We start from the raw sequence: 18,728 nt of genomic DNA on the forward strand, positions 1-18,728 counted from the left end.
AGATTTCAACGATAATCTTTCAAAAAGTTACTTAATTAATAAACTTTAAACTTTATAATATAGGGTCTCCAAATTTCCATAGCTTTAATACAAGACGCAAAATTTCAAAGACGTTTGGTATTAAATATAAAAAAATTGTATCCTCTAAGATTAACAAATGGTTATGTTACAGTTTTGCAAATAAAGCCTTTGATGATATAAGTGCTCAAATACCTATATTAACTTTTATAATTATTTCAAAAGAAAAACATATATTTATATAAAATACTGCGGTTAATGTTTACTATTATTATTAGGATGTGTTTATTTTAATGATCTTCGAAAAACATAATATATACCAAAAATCATTTCGATAATCATCAAAATAATTATTATTCAATATTATTTGCAAGTTATAGTTATTTTTTAACATTTATTATTATTTTATAAGTTTCGTCACTTATTTATTATATTTATATTATATTATTATAAATGTTAATTGCATGATTTAATAAATATATATTCGTCTTTTGTCAATAAGGACGTTTTTAACTTTTTTAGACTGGAGAGCAAAAATTAGTTAGTCTGTGGTCGTTTTTTTAATGTTTCGATTTGATTAAGATTCATAATATTATTAATTAACCCTTTGCACTCGTATTTTTTTTTGGTTGGGGTAGTGCCAGCTCGTATTTAATTTCAAGATTTTTTTTAAGTTCAATTTTTGGAAGTAAAAATGAAATAAAACATGTTTTGATTTAACTTTTTACAAATTAAAATTAACACAGCGAAAGATTGATAGTTTGTCAGTATTTTAGTTAAAAAACATTAAATTAAATATTAAAAATATATTATAATTTAAATACTTTAATCAGAAAATAACTTTTTTTATTGTACTTTTTTAAATAATTTGTAAAACGTTAACCATGAAACTTAGAAAAGAATAATTTATTGAAATGTGTTTACGAAGAATTGTACTTACTATTCACAAAAAAGAAATGACATAGTATTAGGTATACATAGTATAGGAAGGTAAATGTAATGATGTTTTTAGATGATTTTTCGTCCATCGCAATCAAATGCGCGGTAAAACAAATAAATGAATTATTTAAAAAAACAGCTGAGTGATGTAGCGGCAGGGGTTTAAAACCATTAAGAAATTTGTAAATAGCTAGATGTCATATGAATTCTGAATAATTAAAATATTGGACTGCTTGTATTTTTTTGCACCTATCGTTTATTATCTTGCGCAATGCGCTTATTATCTTGCGCATCGCGCTCGTTCTATAGCGTTTAGCGCTCATAAAATTGATCAACAATTTGCGTTCATACAAAAAAATAATGGTTACAATATAATTTAATCAAGATTAAAATTACAAAGAGCACAAGTTTTTTACTTGTTGTTTTTTTTTCTTAGTAAAACCTTAAATTTTAGTTTTTTTAATTGTTGTTTTTTCTTGGTAAATAGTTAATATATTCCCATTAACATGTTTTAGACTATAGAAAATCAGCTTACAATAAACGTATTATAAAAAATAAAAAAATATACTGTTAGTTAAATAAAACATATAATAACATATAATACATTTTTTAAAACATAGATAATACGAAAAATTGTTATGCACCTTACAATAAATAAAACACAAACAATATGCACATTAGTACATATGTTTTAAGCAAAAGGATACATTTTGACGATTTAACCAATAATTTTTAAAAGAAAATATAACACTTTTGACGCTAAGTTGCCGATAATGAGATTCCGAATAAAGTAAAGCGAAGGTCGATATATAAAGGAGAATGTAGATTAGTAAATATGGTTCTAGGACACTAACCGCCTGGAAATATATTTCTTGGACAATAACCCCCCGTCAAAACCCCCCTGGACATTGACCCCTCGTGCAAATAACCTCCTGACAATTAACCCACCATGCAAATAACCCCCCTGACAATTAACCCCCGCCACGTATAAAGATAAGTATTTTATATAAGTTGTTAGTATTTATAATAAATGGTCATTATTTTAATAATATAATGTTTAATACGAATAATCAGTATCAATACTAATTATTTGCACAGGGGATTATTTGTACGGGGGGGGGGGTTAATGTCCAGGGGAGTTTTGATGGGGGATATATGTCCAGGGGGTATTTGTCCTGCGTGCACTTAGGATAGGAATATTTTAAATACGAAAAAGAAGGCCAAATTAAATTAGATATTTTTTAATATATTCACTGTCTATGGCAGAGGTCAGATTACGGCCAAATCCAGCCCTCTGCTTATTTTAATCCGGCCTGCAAGTAATTGTTAGATTTGACATTTAAAAAAATCTAAGTATGTGCTATAATAGAGCGGCCAACCGTCGAGTTAAGGAGCTAGCTAAGTATCACCTTATAAGGTGCTCCTATTGCTTTGGATTTCACTGTGACGTTATGTAGTTTAAATTTGACAGCATATTCAGTGCCCACGTAACGCCTTTTGCAATAGATTTGTTTGTCTACCAGTTTTTCGGCGAGAATAGTTGCTAAAAGATAAGCACATTGTGTGTAACATCAATAGACAACTAAATAGCAGTTTTTTTAGCTCAATTCGGTGAAATTAAATTATTTTCGACTCTTAACACCATTGCTAAATTCAGGCTTTCGCATGGCTCTTTAAGTCAAAATATTACATGTAGCCTTTGCCAAATAGTTAATACTTTGTATAAGTAAAGGGTTATGTATAAATAGTAGCAGTATTTATCCATTTTTAAAGGCTTCTGCAAACAGTAAGTTACTAAGTAAGTTACTGGTTTGCACTAGATTATTTATTCAAGCAGTCAATGCTATGTTTAAGTGGCTGAAAAATTAGTTTTGATGAATAGTTTGCATGGAACAACTACAAATGAAAATATTATTAATAAAGTTGAAAAACGTTAACAAAGTACATTTTAAAGTGAATTTCGAATAAAATGTGTAACATCTGATATTAAATAGATTTGAGAATTAGCCTTTGCTGAAGATATCTTGAGATTTCTTACCAGATTGAACTTTGAGCTGAAAAGAAAAACAGTGCTTATATTTAAAATTTACACCACATTTGAATTTTTGAGAGAAATGATAAAGCTCATTTTAATTTTGCTTCCTGGCCCGCTGAGCTTAAAATATTTACAATCTGGTCCTTCACAAAAAAGGTTTGCCGACCCCTGGTCTATGGTATTAGACGAGTAAAATAACCTTGTCTATATTCTTCAGTCATATGTTTTACAGAGAGACTTTCAAAATGTGTCATGGCGATTTTACAACTTTATATTTAGATTGTCTTGTATAACCGGAATGTCGCAGTCCTTAAGGCGTTGAACTGATATTCAAGAGGCTATCGGTTCAGGTCCCCGCAGCAAACTAAACATTTTAATAATAGGAATGCGCTATTATTAAAATTAGGCCCTAGCTGCTAAGCGATATCTATTAATTGTAAGCTGTAATTATAGTTAACAATATATAATAGATATCACTAATTTACAAACTGTGTTTTAAATCTTATCCAATTAAATGTGTAAGTGTTGATTATGTTGTGCATAAACGGCTTTTAACAATAGTTTTTCAATGACGCATATTTGAGTTATCCACCAGTAGAGTGTTAAATATGGATAAATTTATATAAGTACAATACAATCCTAAAACTCACTGAAAAAATATGTCTTACAAGACTTTTAACCCTTTCACCGCGAATGACTTCTATGGGTGTCATCAAGAAAATCGCCAGTACTCATTAGACATTTAAAAGTGCCGTAAACATTTGAGCCTAATAAAATGGCTTTTTAGTATAATTTAAGGCTGTAAATCACTAGAATTATTTGAACCATAATGTTTTTAAAAATATGGCATGAATAGGTACCCCCACATATTAACAAATTTCGAAATGGCGCTCAAAAATATCAGCTGTGGTGATAATCTAAATGCAATCGGAGCCAGGCCCCACCCAATTTTTTTGTACATAAAAAATATTAGGTGGGGCCGGTAAAGTTTTATTATATTTCGTGAAAATGATCAATTCTTCTATTTAGACAAATATTCTACAAGTTTTTTGTATGTATTTGCCCATTTGAGGCAGAAATGATAAATATTACATTGTTTTTTTTTGGGGATCTGTTTTGGATTGGCAGGCGTTCTTACACCTAGAGCGAACCAGCTTAGTTTGGCCTCGTGGATTTATTTTTGAATTTTTAAGTTTTGAATTTATTAAAACAGTTTTTAAAAGTATAAATAAATTTATCATAAAAAAATATTACATTAAAAGATTATCCTAAAACTTGAAACTTCAAATACTTGTACAAGATTTAAAACTGGTAGAAATAGTCTTAGCATAAACGCATACTTTTACTGTCACAGTAATAATATCACGGTTAATATCAAATTCATCGTCACGTCCTTAAAAATCCATTATTATATCGTCATTCGTAATTATATGGATAATTTTTAAAATAAAATCAATATATGTATTTATAAATAATTAAAACACAGATTACTAATTCTGTTTTACATAATTTAGTAATTTACTAGCTCGAAAATAAATTAAATGTGTCGAGACCAATATTATCATTTGAGTTGAGTACCCAGGTCGATAGTTGTCAATCGCTCATTTTATTAGTGCGAGCGAGTAAACGAGCTCTGCTTGCATAACGGCATCTCGCTCTTTTTTTCGTCTTACAAATTTTATTTTTATTTCATAGCAGACACACAATATAAAGTAATAATTATGCACAATTAGAGCATATGATCCCGTTTCATCCCATATCATAAAAATATAGATGCCCTTTGAAGGAAAAAATCAGTTTTTGAGAAATAATTGACAACCTAAATCTATCAGTCTAGCGCGATGCCGTCCTAACACCGCGCGCTTTGACCATGTTCCGATGAAAAATTTTACAATAAACTTACACTTGTAAATTTAAAATTATTGAGTTATTTGCATAAGTTAAAAATTCAATATTACTGAAATATGTTTAACAGAAGTCTTTTTATTATTAATAAATTTAAATATTCAATATTTGCTTGAACACAAAGCCAATAAATGCATTCAAAGTTTTGTCGACATATTTTCGACGTTCGAGTGCAACGCTTGAAATACGATGTCGACACATAGTCGACTTACGAGCGCAAAGGGTTAAATGACACGAATTTTTTCCGAATTCAAGGTAGGAAAATTCCCACAGTTTCATATCCAAATGATATCTCTGTTTGCTAAACATTGAATGTGAAATAATATATTATCGACTGTGACAACGTTTATTTAAATTTTTACTTCTAATATTAATATTAAATTAAATTAAATTATAAACAAACATATTCAATGTGTATATGATTAAAATGGTTTAAGTTATAAGTTAATTTCATGGGAATGTGTTTACTACGTGTTAAATCTCTAAAATTTTATTTCTATGTATGTAAACGGTTCCATTTTATTGTTTTAATACCTTATTCTGTTTTTTTTTTAACATTTTAATTTCTTTATATAATAACTTTTTAATAAACACACACGTTTTATAAAATATACGGCAGTATTGATTGTTAAGAACGCGAATTTATATTTATAGTTAATTTCACCAATTTTAACAATTGATTATATATTGTAGAATTTCACTTACTGTGTTTCTTCAAATTTTTATTGCTTGTATTATTTATTTTTCATTGTAAAATTTAATTATAATTAAAATATATTATTTATTTATTAGATTTTTATACATATTATAGTAATATTTTTTATTTAATTATTATTTAAAAAGGATTAATTTTTAAGTAAGTTAATATAGATGAATGTAATTTAAAACTATTTAATTAATTCTTAAGCTCGTTAACATTGAAACGTTAGCAGAGCAATATCACGAGTTTCTCTTGTAGTAAAACATTTATTAAAAAAAAAGTAGTGATGATATAATTCCGATAAACACTGTAGTGAATTTTGACATGCGTATTATATTTAACAATGAAAATATTACACTACATCGAAAAAAATAAATTCAAATATTGATACTACAAAATTTACTAATAGTCAATGAAAATCACGATTTTTTTGAAAACTTATTTATGGTTAGTTTTGCTAAATTGTTAGTTTTACAAAAAAATAACAAATATATTATAATTTAAAATAAATGTTAAGCTTTTATGATTTATGGTTTGCTGGTCATTTTTTGTGTGTTTTCTGGTAAAAAAAGCTATACAGTCACACCGAAATTTGCGCGTTAGATAGGTTTCGCGAAATTTTGCGTAAATCGAATTCGAGGCAATATATCGAGGCATAAAAGAAATACAACAATAGAAGATAGGTTACAAAAATTAAAAGCTGCCCAAGTCGAGACTTAGAAGTTGGGAGATAGTTTACAAAAAAATCACGTTAAGCAAACACATACAATTATATATGTACATTCTCGAATATACATATAAAAAAATGTTAGTGTGGTAAAAGTATTATTTATTTTTACTTTAAAATAACAACAGGTACTAGAAATTATTACTTAATATTATTTTATAATATGAACATAATTTAAAACGGGATTGAAAATTTAATATTTCTCTTCGTCACTGCTGTTTCTAATCTAACCTGTTGTTTTCTTAGAATTGATTAAAATAATGGTCATCAAAAATCAGTTATAACTGGCAGTAGATTATTCTGCATTGGCATTTTCTTAATTGCCAAAAGCTTTTGAAACTAAATATTGTTTTAATTTAAAAACACTAGAAAACCTTGTATATATTTTTGAGTTACTTGTTTCTAATTAACCATTTTTATTATTCATATTTTTCTTAAGTACGGTTTTATTGAATTATTTATTTTATTTTCATCATTATTAACAAATATTTTATTTCCATTGTGTTACTGAAAACTGAAATAAAATACAGATTGTATTTTATTTTAATCTTGCGTTAATTTTGATGTTCGTACATTTAAACGTTTACGCCAGACATCTAGGTATATACAGTCTATCCTTAGTCTTTTAGCTCTTATAGTTAATGAATCCAAATGAATATCATATTTTTATTTCACGTATAAGCTTATGGATTTCATTAGATGCATTTAATATTTTTATTCATTAAAATTTACAATCCATTAAAATCTTTAGTTTCACCCGAATATTTCTAATTATTTAGTATTTCCGAGTAAAGCGATTTAATCTGAAAGAGAACCCGAAAATTAGTATGCTGAATACTGCAACTCATTTTTGACCATAACTTTAGTTAATATGTGTCTTGGGGTCTTCAATTAATCAAAAATGTCTTTGTCAATAAGCTACGTCAGTATACGTGTGCGAAATACCCACAGGTGAAATCAGCTCATCCCCACCGAAGCCAAAGAAATGAAACATTTCTAAACTTCTATCTTTATCTACGCGAATAACCTAACTATACCCATTACATCGGCCGGCAATAAGTTATTAAATTTTATCCGCGTTCTGTTTTGGCGCAGCATCCTATAAAAAGGGATTTGTTTTACAACTTTGGTGTTAGTGCGCCTGCTCCACTGCGCGTGAGGGAGATGGTGAAGAAAATGTGTTACGTTGGAAGTGAACAGGGCAATGGGTGCGAGGGAGACTAATATAGTTGGCATATTGCTCCAATACAAAGGAGTTTATAAATAACGAAACGTTCACGCTAGACACGTCTTCTTCTTCTAAGTACCGTTTTTGTAGTGAGATATTTGAGTATATATGTTAAATATATTTATATTTTTTAAGTTTTTTAAGTGAAACTTCTTTAGGCATAGTATTGCGAGATTATCGCATACAAACGAAACGAGTAACGATGACGTAATGGCTTCCATTTGCACCTAAACGTAATGACAGACAACTAATTTGTCGGTAACTAAATGCATTATCAATATGTACATCACCAGATTTTGCGAAGGTCAAAGAAGTTTAAGGCGTCAAAGATGCTTGTCTTTGTGACGCAAGTAACCTTAACAATTTATTGTCGATTAGCGTTTTTTATAATAGACGCAGTTTTTTTTCTACGACATCACTTCATCTATTTTAGGTTACGCTACTTTATTTTTTTTTGATCTTGAAATTAACCTATACATCGTGCGTATTTGTACGAAAAATACGTGTGTTAAAGTATGTGCATGTACGTATATAAACATATGTTGAGTATATGTGTAGGAAATGTTAAATAAACTATTTTGTTAACTAAACTTACTAAAAGTTAATTAAACTGTACAATATTTTGTATAAAGGTCAGCATGAAACATTGGAAAAAAAAAGTCTTGGTAAATTTGTTATAAAAAGTAATAAGTCGTGCGGCGTACCTTTTTATACCTCTTCTAATATAACAAAAAACAAGTCAGTCAGTTAGTTACGAATTTATTTATCAATCTGCAATCAGACTTGTAAGTCTTGACCCATGGTAATCTGCGACTATTTACTTATATATGTGGGGGTTTTATTAATTATTAAAGATCCCAAAAACAAGCAATGGCTCTTATTATTAAAATAATGATTAGCTTTGGACATTTAGACGCACAAGGAACATACACGACTTAGTAATTTTTCGATATTCGCTCTATTGTTATATCTTTGATTTCTGATTCTTGAAATTTTTAGTTCATCTTTATCTAATTTATCGATAATTTCATTGGTTAAGTGGTTACCCGTTTTTTTATTTAGTCGTTATGAAATCTATAACCCTTTATTCAATTGCATAAGATTTGTCATTAATAACTACATCGAATAATTTGGTACATTTGTTTGTGAAGCGCTAAATTAGGTGTATAGTTGAGCATTAAATAAAAGTATTAAAGAAAAGAAAAGAGTATGATAAATTTTTCCTGACTTTTATTTGGAAAATAATGATTAGTGATGTGTTTCGCAATAATCGTATTGTATCGGCTTATTAATTCTATTAGATTTAAAAAATATCCTAAATTCGTGCCGCAAAGCCGACTCCCCAAAATAGTCTAGACATAACCAGAAAATTTTGGCTAGGATGCGAACATTTTTAAAAGTTGTATATTTTCAATTCACTGACTTTATTTATCAATTCAGCGCCCTTTACATAGTTCACATGAGGCAAATGCCTCACTCGCTTCATCCACGTAACGGCCCTGGTCATCGATTTCTTGCATGATTGTAACACGGTTATAATGCATTAGGCTAGCGCCTGTTAATAGTAAGTTTACATTATATATATACATATGTGCATATATACCAAAAACGTTACCACTTTTGAATTTAATAAATAGTTGCAAGGCTTGAAAAGTCTCAATCGATTTGACATTGAGTAAGGTTATTTATGTGTACCCTGTTTAAAGAACCCCCTTCAGATCTTGCTATGTACATATTAAATATAACAAGAATGGCCTTCTCACAGGTTTATTTGGATTAAATATTTATCCTTAGCAATGCTAAATATAGAACGCTAGTTAAATTATACAATTTATTAACTAAGTTTACTTGTACATACATAAATATTATACATAGCTATAATATATTTTATTTTATTATTTTTAATGTATTTTAAGAACAAATTTTATTGTTAAACTTAAATTTAAAATTTTCATTACTTCAATAAGTAATAGGATTTAGTTTGAGATTTTATGTGGTTTCTTTTATTTATTACATCAAAGCAATTTCTATTATTTATTCTCTTTAGTATATTTTTAATAATTAAGCTTGTGATAGTTTTATTGAAATTGATAATATACAATCAAAATTATATTACAATTATTATTTAATGTGAATTAACAATTTATTTAAAAGAAACAATATTTTAACGTAGATGTTACATTAATTTTCTCATAAAATAGATAACATTTTTAGTATATTTACAAATATAAAAAAAATCATTTATAGGTACTTTATAGCATCGCATCAATACAACTTAGACCTTTTAATATACGATGTGAATAACGTTTTAAGTCTTCAATACGTAAATTGTCAACTTTACAGGAGTTGAAACATTAATTTACAGATTTACATAAGTTTTTTTTTTGGATTTTTATGATAATATTATATACATATCACAATTTATTCATCAGAAAGTTTTTTCATACTAACTAGTATCTATATAATACGATATTGGATTTTGTCAAGAATGATCATTTTCAATTGTGGAATAACGTAAGTTATGATGTTGTAACGTTGTTTCAATGTATAACAGCAAGTACCTATGGATAATTTATAACGTTTGTTGAAAACTTATCTACTAATACATAATTTTAAAATAATAAATAGTAGTGGTCTTTCAAAAATATTTATTAAAAACATTTGGAAAAAAATGTTTAAAAACGATCGTTGTTTTTTTAGAAAACAACGAATTAAAATTTAAAAACGTTACATATTTTTATATTAAATAATTTTTATTTGCCGGTAGATATTTTGCCAACTCTAGTTTTTTTTATATTTTAAAGAAGTTAATAGAAATCGCAGAATCACTCATATAACGTTATTCAACCAAAATCTCAATTCAGATTTGGAACGTTATTCATTTATGGAAATACTAGAATTTTTATATAAAAATTTAACACAGTCATAATCCATCTATTTTAAACCTACATTCTCTATAAATTTTCTTTAATGCATCTTTAACGTGTTTTTTTATTAGGAATAGTTATCATTCTTTAGCTCTGAAACATTTTGAATATTTTTCCATAAATATTATTGCTAAATTTAAAATGCTCGTGCAATAAGAGAAATGAGGCAACACTATTGTGATGTATTTAAGTCTCATATAATCGATATATATTTTTTTTATACTTGATTATTAAAAACAACTGTTGTTTTTTAATAAAAAAATATTCATTGTAGTAGTATTTTTTTATAATGATTATTACACCTAATATTTTAACCACATCTGAATTACAATGCTCATCTATCACCTATATATTTATAGCTTTAGTTAAACAAATTTTTATCGTACTTATGTTTTAGTATAATAAATTCACATGTACACTGTTACTTAAACGTGAGCATGCTTATTAGGGATGTTGATTTTTTGTAACACAAAAATTTATAATTCCCAGAACAAATTTCATCAGCTTTCAGTAAAAAACACTTTTTCTGTGTTTATATTTATCTATATGTACAACAAAACTTAAAATACATGCGTATATTAAATGTATTAAAATTGTATGAAAATGTATGAAAATTCTAAAAATATGTAGTATATGTTTAGGCACCCATAGAAATTTTATGTTACCGAATAATAATAATTTTCCAAAAGTAGAAGCTATGTTCTTTCACTAAATAATGAGCGCTTGATCCCGCATAAAATCCCGGATGGGGTTCCACTAGGAAGTTTGCTTGGGCCGTTCTTCTTTACCTTGTATATAAAAAATACGCGTTTATATATGTACGCTGACGATACAGTTATTTTAACTAGTCCTTACGATTTTAAACCAATCGTAAATAAATTATAAAATTCTTTTGAAATCCAAAATAAATATTTTAAGAGGTGGAAAATTAAAATCACGCAAATTAAAACAGAAAAAAATATTTTTACAAAACGTAGACAAACTTTGCCATCACCTTTCCTAAATAAAGAGGGCAAAACGTCAAATTAAAAACAAATGTTAAATACCTTGCCTTACACATGGACTCAAAGCTTAAATTTAATAAACATATTTTAGAACTTTGCTCTAAAGGTCTAGCCACCATTGTGGCCCTTATATTTGATATTTACTTAAAAAAGCACGCTATCCGTAATTTTTTTTTTCTGTAAACAATTTTTTATACCTATTTTAACATATGCTTGTCTGGTGTGGAGTTACACCAGTCAAACTATTTTTTCTAAATTACAAGTAATTTAAAACAAAGCTATAAAAATAATATATAATACTTCTTTTTAACTAATGTTAAAAAAATGCAGAATAACTTTCAAATACCAACAATTAAAGAACACTGTCATTTTAATATCAGGAAATTTTATAAAAGTATCTCGCGGAGAGATAAAAACAACATTGAAATGAATTACAAGCACATAATGTCAAAGCACATATTGCAATTTTCAAATTATTACTAAATTTATTGTTTTTTATTGTTTGTTTTCTGTATTTCATATTTTTATTTTGGTTAAATTGTAAAAAGTATTTTATTTTTTTCTTTAAATGATAAGCGTATATGTTTTGTTTTACATTTTATTCAATTTAGCTAATAACTAATAGTAAACATGAAAATAATTAAAAATTAGTAGGACTGTAAAATTCATTTAATTATTGTAAAAAACGTATTTAAAAAAAACTTTAGGGGACAGCAACATCTTTTAAGTGCTTAAGAACTATAAAAATTTTCAGACCTGTAACAACCATACTCTTAATTTTGGGAATCAGTGACATCTTCATACTAACTTGTAAATAATCAAATGTAATATAATTAATAATTTTGGTAAATATATTTCACTGCAGCTAAGGCCGGTTTTTAATTATTGCGCATTTTAATAAATAAAAATTCGATGATGCTGCTGTGATTCGAAGTTGCGACCTCTAGGTTAACAATCGACATTTCTACGCTATTTCGAACTTATGTTAATAACTTATAATAGTATTAACTTTGCAAATATTTCTTAAAATAGCAATTCGTTTTCTCCGGTTTATAAAAAATATAAATTAAAATCGCAATGCTTTCTTAGGATTCAAAGTTAAATTTTTCGCAATTTTCTGAGAAATTAGGGTAAGGATTCCTATTGTTAATGTTTTTTTCATAAAATTGATCTTCGCGCTTCCGATTATATATAAATGTTATCGAATCTGTACGATCAGTGCGAAAAATATTAAATTTTCTGTCATCTCTGGTACACCGACTGGCGTAGACAAAGACAGCATCCGCCGTAGAGCAGTTCCGACTACGAGCGACGCGAGAAATCGACGCGGACGGCCAGTTCACTCCCGGGCGGCTTCGACGCGCTACGACGCTACGACGCGCAAAAACGCGCGCGCGCGACACACTCGCGTGCCATTTACCCAGCGGTTTTCGGTTTATTCTGTATGAATACCAACAACAATACGCCATAGTATAGTACGTAATATTATACAAGTGAGCGATCGTTTATAATAATAACAAAAAAATTCAGTGATGTGTGAGTGTTGTGTCAAAGTAAAATAAATAACAACATTATGTATATTCTTAATACCAAGTGCGGTTGACGATTAACATATCTGGATTATAAATAGCATATCTATTGTTAATTTTAAAACAAAACAAAAAAGTAAGTTGTGTGCAATATACTTAATGACGTATTTAATTCTATCTGTGAAAAAAATAATCTAACCTAACGTGTGGTGACAGTTGGGTTGGTATTCAGTCAAGTCAAGTTTTGTTATGATGCAGAATCATAACAAAATACAATTTTTATGTCGGGATAAAGATTCATACAAACAAACTTTATTAGTATAGTACTTTATTATATTAGTTTAGATCCCTTTTTAAAAAGTCATAAATATGTAATTAAATATAAAAAAATATATTTATCTAAGAGCTTATCAAAAACAATACAGATGAAAGTTATTGTTGATTTTCTAAATATTTGTGGGATTAAACAGATTAATTTGTCTATATAATAAAGTAAATTTAACTACATATAATATAAAAAAATATGCCATTAATCTATAAATTGTAATAATAAAAATATTATCTAATTTTACTTAAGATCCATTAATTTGATATAATTATTCGTAAAATAGATCGGATAAATGAAAATCATCATACATAAACAAAGTTTATATGATAGATTATTGAAGATGTAAAGTTATTAAAAGGGACAAATTAAGGATAATGAAAAAAACATATGTAGAATATGATGTTTTACGATACATAGAGTAGTTTTGTTATACTTAGGAATTTGTTCGATTCTGAAATAAAATTAAAATAACGAGATCTATTTTATTTTAAAATAAAAATCATATTTGTACTTAATCTACAATACTTTAAAAATATATTTGTAAATTAGTTATCAAAAGCTTATTTTACAGCGGTTAATTTATTAGTTCTAATTAAGTCTAGCTTGAATACTAAACTAATATAATTTGTAAATTAGAGACATTGAAATTGTGAAGTGTTCTATGAACTGGTAAACAAATTATAGATATTTTGTATTTAATTAGCAGGATAGACGAGTGTATCTAACTATTGGTTCTGGAAGATCATTATTAGAAATTATTACACACAGATGAATATCTACATAATTTATAAAAGTCAAGCTAGGTCATATATATTAGCTATTAAAAACCTTCAATATTTAGCTATTTAAGTTCATAGAAAATATCTTATATTATATTTAATAAAATTAAAAAAGCATATTTAAAATGTATATATTATATTAAAACAAAAATTTTCTTCTAGTTTTCAAAATAGTATTATTTTTAAAAAATGTAAAAATACCTTAAATTCATTGTGTAATACTTTTTTTTACAAACACAATTTATGCTTATTTTAAAGAAATTAAGAGTCTCTTGAGTTTAATTTATAAAAAAAAATTTTGAACATGTAATAGTAACTTTCTTTTTGCACTTAAATTTATACGCTGCTTGAATATTACTACAAACTAAAGAAATATTTGTTTAAAGTGTATTAATAAAAAAATATAGTATAAACTGAGCCAATTTTGTTAAATCTAAAACTGTTAAAAGTGTATTCTTAAATAAAAAATTATATAAAATGAAATATAAAATCAAAAAATAGTTTTATAAATAATATCTAGATTTAGTACAATTATTATTTATTTTTAGTAGTAGTTTTGTGTACAAAATAATACATAATCTAATCATTTTGTTTTAATGTTGTTTTAAAGCATATTATACAATATTACTCTTTGCTGTGAATTGCCCTATTTTATAATTGGTAAATTTACTGGAAGGGCAAAAACTGTGTAGTTTACATTAATTTACTGTGAAAATGTAATACTGATGTTCTTTATTTTAAGCAGTATTACACAGACAATATATCACGTAAAATTATTTTTCTAATAACTTTACTAGTGCTTAAGATGGTTTTAGTGACAGTAGTTCTTAGGTGCTTAATTTATATTTTATATATGCGAAATAATAACAACACATGGTTCAGTGCTAATGGGTCACGATGGGTTAGTGACTAATATAATATAGCAACAATATATTATATTAAAGCAAAACATTCCTATATTTACCATCAATGAAAAACATGGAATAATAATATTGTTACCAACATGATACAGTTTTTTATGATTAATTGCTGTATTAGATATGCAAAATATAGGTTTATTATAATGATAAAGAAAATTTAATTGTAGATGGAGTTTATATTTACGTAAATGACCAAGTAGTCAGTTACTCTTACCTGAAAGGCCTGGGTTCGAATCTTATCTCTACCCGCATGTTTTCATTTAAAAAAATAATATATTTATCATCAATGAAAAACATAATCTAATAATATATTGAGCAACATGATAGGCCAGTTTTATAGTAGGTGACTAAGGCCAAGAAGACGAGGTTGAATCCAATACAAATTACTAATTTGTATCGTATTTGGAAAATCAGAATCAGTGATTGTTGTTTACACAAATTGGGTTTTCCTATTTTTTTTAAATTTCATAGATAAATAATTAAATTAAAAATGAGTTAGTTTGTGCATAGTTACATCTATTGCTTGTAAGCCGTAATAATAGTTTATAATTAATAAAATAGATTTTACTGATATACATATTATGATTTAAGTTTAGTGTCTCGTTATTTTATTGTTTTAGTCTGTATTTATCCTGTTTTGAATAGCTGCTATCACGCCTGGCATGTTTTAATTTTGGATTTACAATGAAAAATAAAATTATTATGTAAAACCGAAATATTCATAAAAACAGTATGAAAAAATAATCGATTATATTATTAGTAATTATTTTTTACTTAGGTTGAATCCATTTATAATATCCTTCATTTATTAAAAGTTAGAATATATATAAACAAATTAACAAATAGTAAAATACAACTTAATTTATGGCTCTTTAGTTATAACCTATTATCTAATTGTAATTTTCAGTGCTCAGTTCTGTGTACATCTTATCATTAGATTGATAAGAAATAGTATAGGATATTAAATAAATTTAAGGTCGTTTTAGCCGCGCTTGACTGCATCTACGTATATATTAATAAATAATTATATACATACGTGTAATTAATTGTCGGTTGACGTGAAGTAATTTACGATTATGTACGGTTAAGTGTATTCAATGCCTTGGGGGTGGTTTTGTGTTCGTTCACTTTTGTCAGGGAAATGTCGAAAGTGAAAGTAGGCCAATAATATAACATGCATAGGGTGTGGGAGTGTATGAATGTGTTTGTGTGTGGGGTGCTTTGTGCTTATTACACATTCTATTGTCGAAAGTGTATTGTCGACATTTGCCAAGTCGCTGTAAGGCGACAGCGTTTCTCGAAACATTTTAAACATATAAAAATTAGTAATAAAATTATTTATTCAAATATACTGATGTTTTAAGATCATTATTGGATTTTTGGCAAACTGATATAACGTAACTATTTTGTAGCATCATTTTTCATAAGTTCAAAGCATAACTTTTTTATTTTTAAATGTAAAGAGCCATTTATTATTAATTTTATCAAAGTTCTAAAACTTATGTCACTAAGTTATATAAGCTATTATTTTAAAACTTATTTATTAATTATAATATATAATATACTTGCCACAAAATTCATTAAAACATTTCATTATAAAAAAATACTTATTTTTAATATAAATATAAGGCTTTGTCTCATTTTCTATATAATAAAAAGTAAAACTATAGGTATTTCTTTTTTTATTTAAAACATATTACTTTTATTTGGGGAACAATATGAAAAAATGACATTATTCTATTTTTATTGTTTAAATAAAACTTCTTAAGTATTTTTTATGTATATTTGCTTTATCTTCGGATATTACTTTGATGTCCAATATTTAATTTGGTTTATCTCATATTTTTCTTTCAAAGTACAACAATGTCTCAAAAATATGTCAAGAAAAAAAAATATAAAATATTACATTGCAATACAATCTTGAATTTCATGGTGCTTTTAAAATATATTTAGGAATCGAAGACTTCAATTTGTTTTAAGACAGAATATTCAGTTGTGATACGATGGCACTTGAGTTATGCTCTTTAGGTTATTTAAAATTAATTTACTTATAAAATGGATTTATCGTGAGTAAAAATATTTAATCCCAACATAAAATAAAATATAATTATACCGATGATAAATGAGCAAAAAAAGCACTAAAATAAACCACAAAGTTAATGACATTTTTTACTTAAAGTCTTAAGCTCTTTTTCACTTCTCGTCAATCTAGTTTAAATAATAAAAAAAATACTACAAAAATAGACCAGCTTCTAATTAAAATTAGTCAAAACAAGATCGTTAATCACAAAAATTCTCCCAACAATGGATTTCGTTTCATCCTTCATAAAAAGCGAGTGAAACCACTCTCCAAAGATGGCGTGTTTAATCGCATCAATTCACTTAACTCCGACTCATTAATTCCCGATCGACCCTAGGATTTACCGATATAACGCAATTAGATGTTATTTGCTCTTCTCTTATAACGAATTTGCGTACGTCGGGTATGTGTACGTGGGCTAAATTAAATCAATAGTTAGAATTTGTACACCGGAGCGGTTCCAACTTAACGAATTAAACTTAATCGCGTTTCCCGCTGGATGTATTGCTTCCGCGAAAATGCTTATAAACATCGTGTATGTGTGTGTCATGTGGGTACATTTGTATGCCTTAAAAATAAATACAAACTTGGCAAACTTTGAGGTTTCTCGAGACCGGCTACAGTTAATGTGTGTATTTGCGCGTTTGGAAATTTTGGGACCGAGTTTAAGATAATATTTGTGAGATGTTTTGATTTCATATCAAATGTAAATGTAATTTATACAAATAGTTTTGTTATTAAGCTAATAATATCATATTTCGTGCACTGAGTTAAATGTCTATGTATATATAGTAAATTAACTGCTAAAATTGCTTCTATACAGGACTTGGTTATAATATAATACATATGTGGGATTAAAAAGGTTGTTCTAAAGATATCTATTTATAAAAAATAATTTTCCTAACATTATAAATTAATCTTGAGATTACTAAAATTTATTAAACTTAAAAGTTAGGCTTTTGGTAAAATATTTAATATAATGAATATTATGTATTATTAAAATACATTAAATTTACTTTCGGATTTAAGTATTTTTCTTATTTTTTAAAATAAAACATTTTTAATATTATTGCAGAATTATGTTTATGTACATTTCTTTTTTCGACCCACGTTGGATTTGGTTATGATATCATGTTTAGGGTAATAAAGGGTTGTTAAAGATATTTATTTATGAATTTTTATGGTAAACTTTTAGATTAAAATTAAATGTAAAGGTTTGCTTTGAGTTTTGTTTTATTAGCACTTTTACATTTATACATTTATTAAGGTCTTATTTCAATCTCAATCATAAATTTCTAATAATATAATTCAAACTTTTGTAATAAAGCATTTGAAATATTGATTTTATTAGCCAATTATTAGTAGTGATTTTATATTGATGGTATAGTTACCAATTTATAGCATATTCAATTTTAATGAAAATATTTATGAAGAACTGTACAACAAGATTTTTGCCATAAATATAAGACATTACCAAGCTTATTTATTATATATACATACTATTTTATTACTAAGCTTATTTATTATATATACATATTTTAAAGAATACAAGTAAATTATATTTTTGAATTAAAATTTGTAAAAAAAAATTTTCTTAAATAATATTTGT

At 26.6% G+C, this 18,728-nt stretch overlaps 1 protein-coding gene across 1 annotated transcript in view; it reads left to right on the forward strand.

Annotated features, from left to right (window-relative positions):
* Window positions 1-12,925: 12,925 nt before the first annotated feature.
* side-VII (sidestep VII transmembrane protein) overlaps window positions 12,926-18,728 on the forward strand; it is a 542,053-nt gene continuing 536,250 nt past the window's right edge. Inside the window, exon 1 of the mRNA XM_088190535.1 lies at window positions 12,926-13,148. The gene's annotated coding sequence lies outside the window, so the exon portion shown is untranslated. The remainder of the gene's footprint in view (window positions 13,149-18,728) is intronic.

Source organism: Plectrocnemia conspersa, unplaced genomic scaffold (assembly GCF_051122295.1).
Source record: "Plectrocnemia conspersa isolate PC_06_02 unplaced genomic scaffold, ASM5112229v1 ptg000008l, whole genome shotgun sequence".
In the NCBI taxonomy this organism is placed as follows: Eukaryota; Metazoa; Arthropoda; class Insecta; order Trichoptera; family Polycentropodidae; genus Plectrocnemia; species Plectrocnemia conspersa.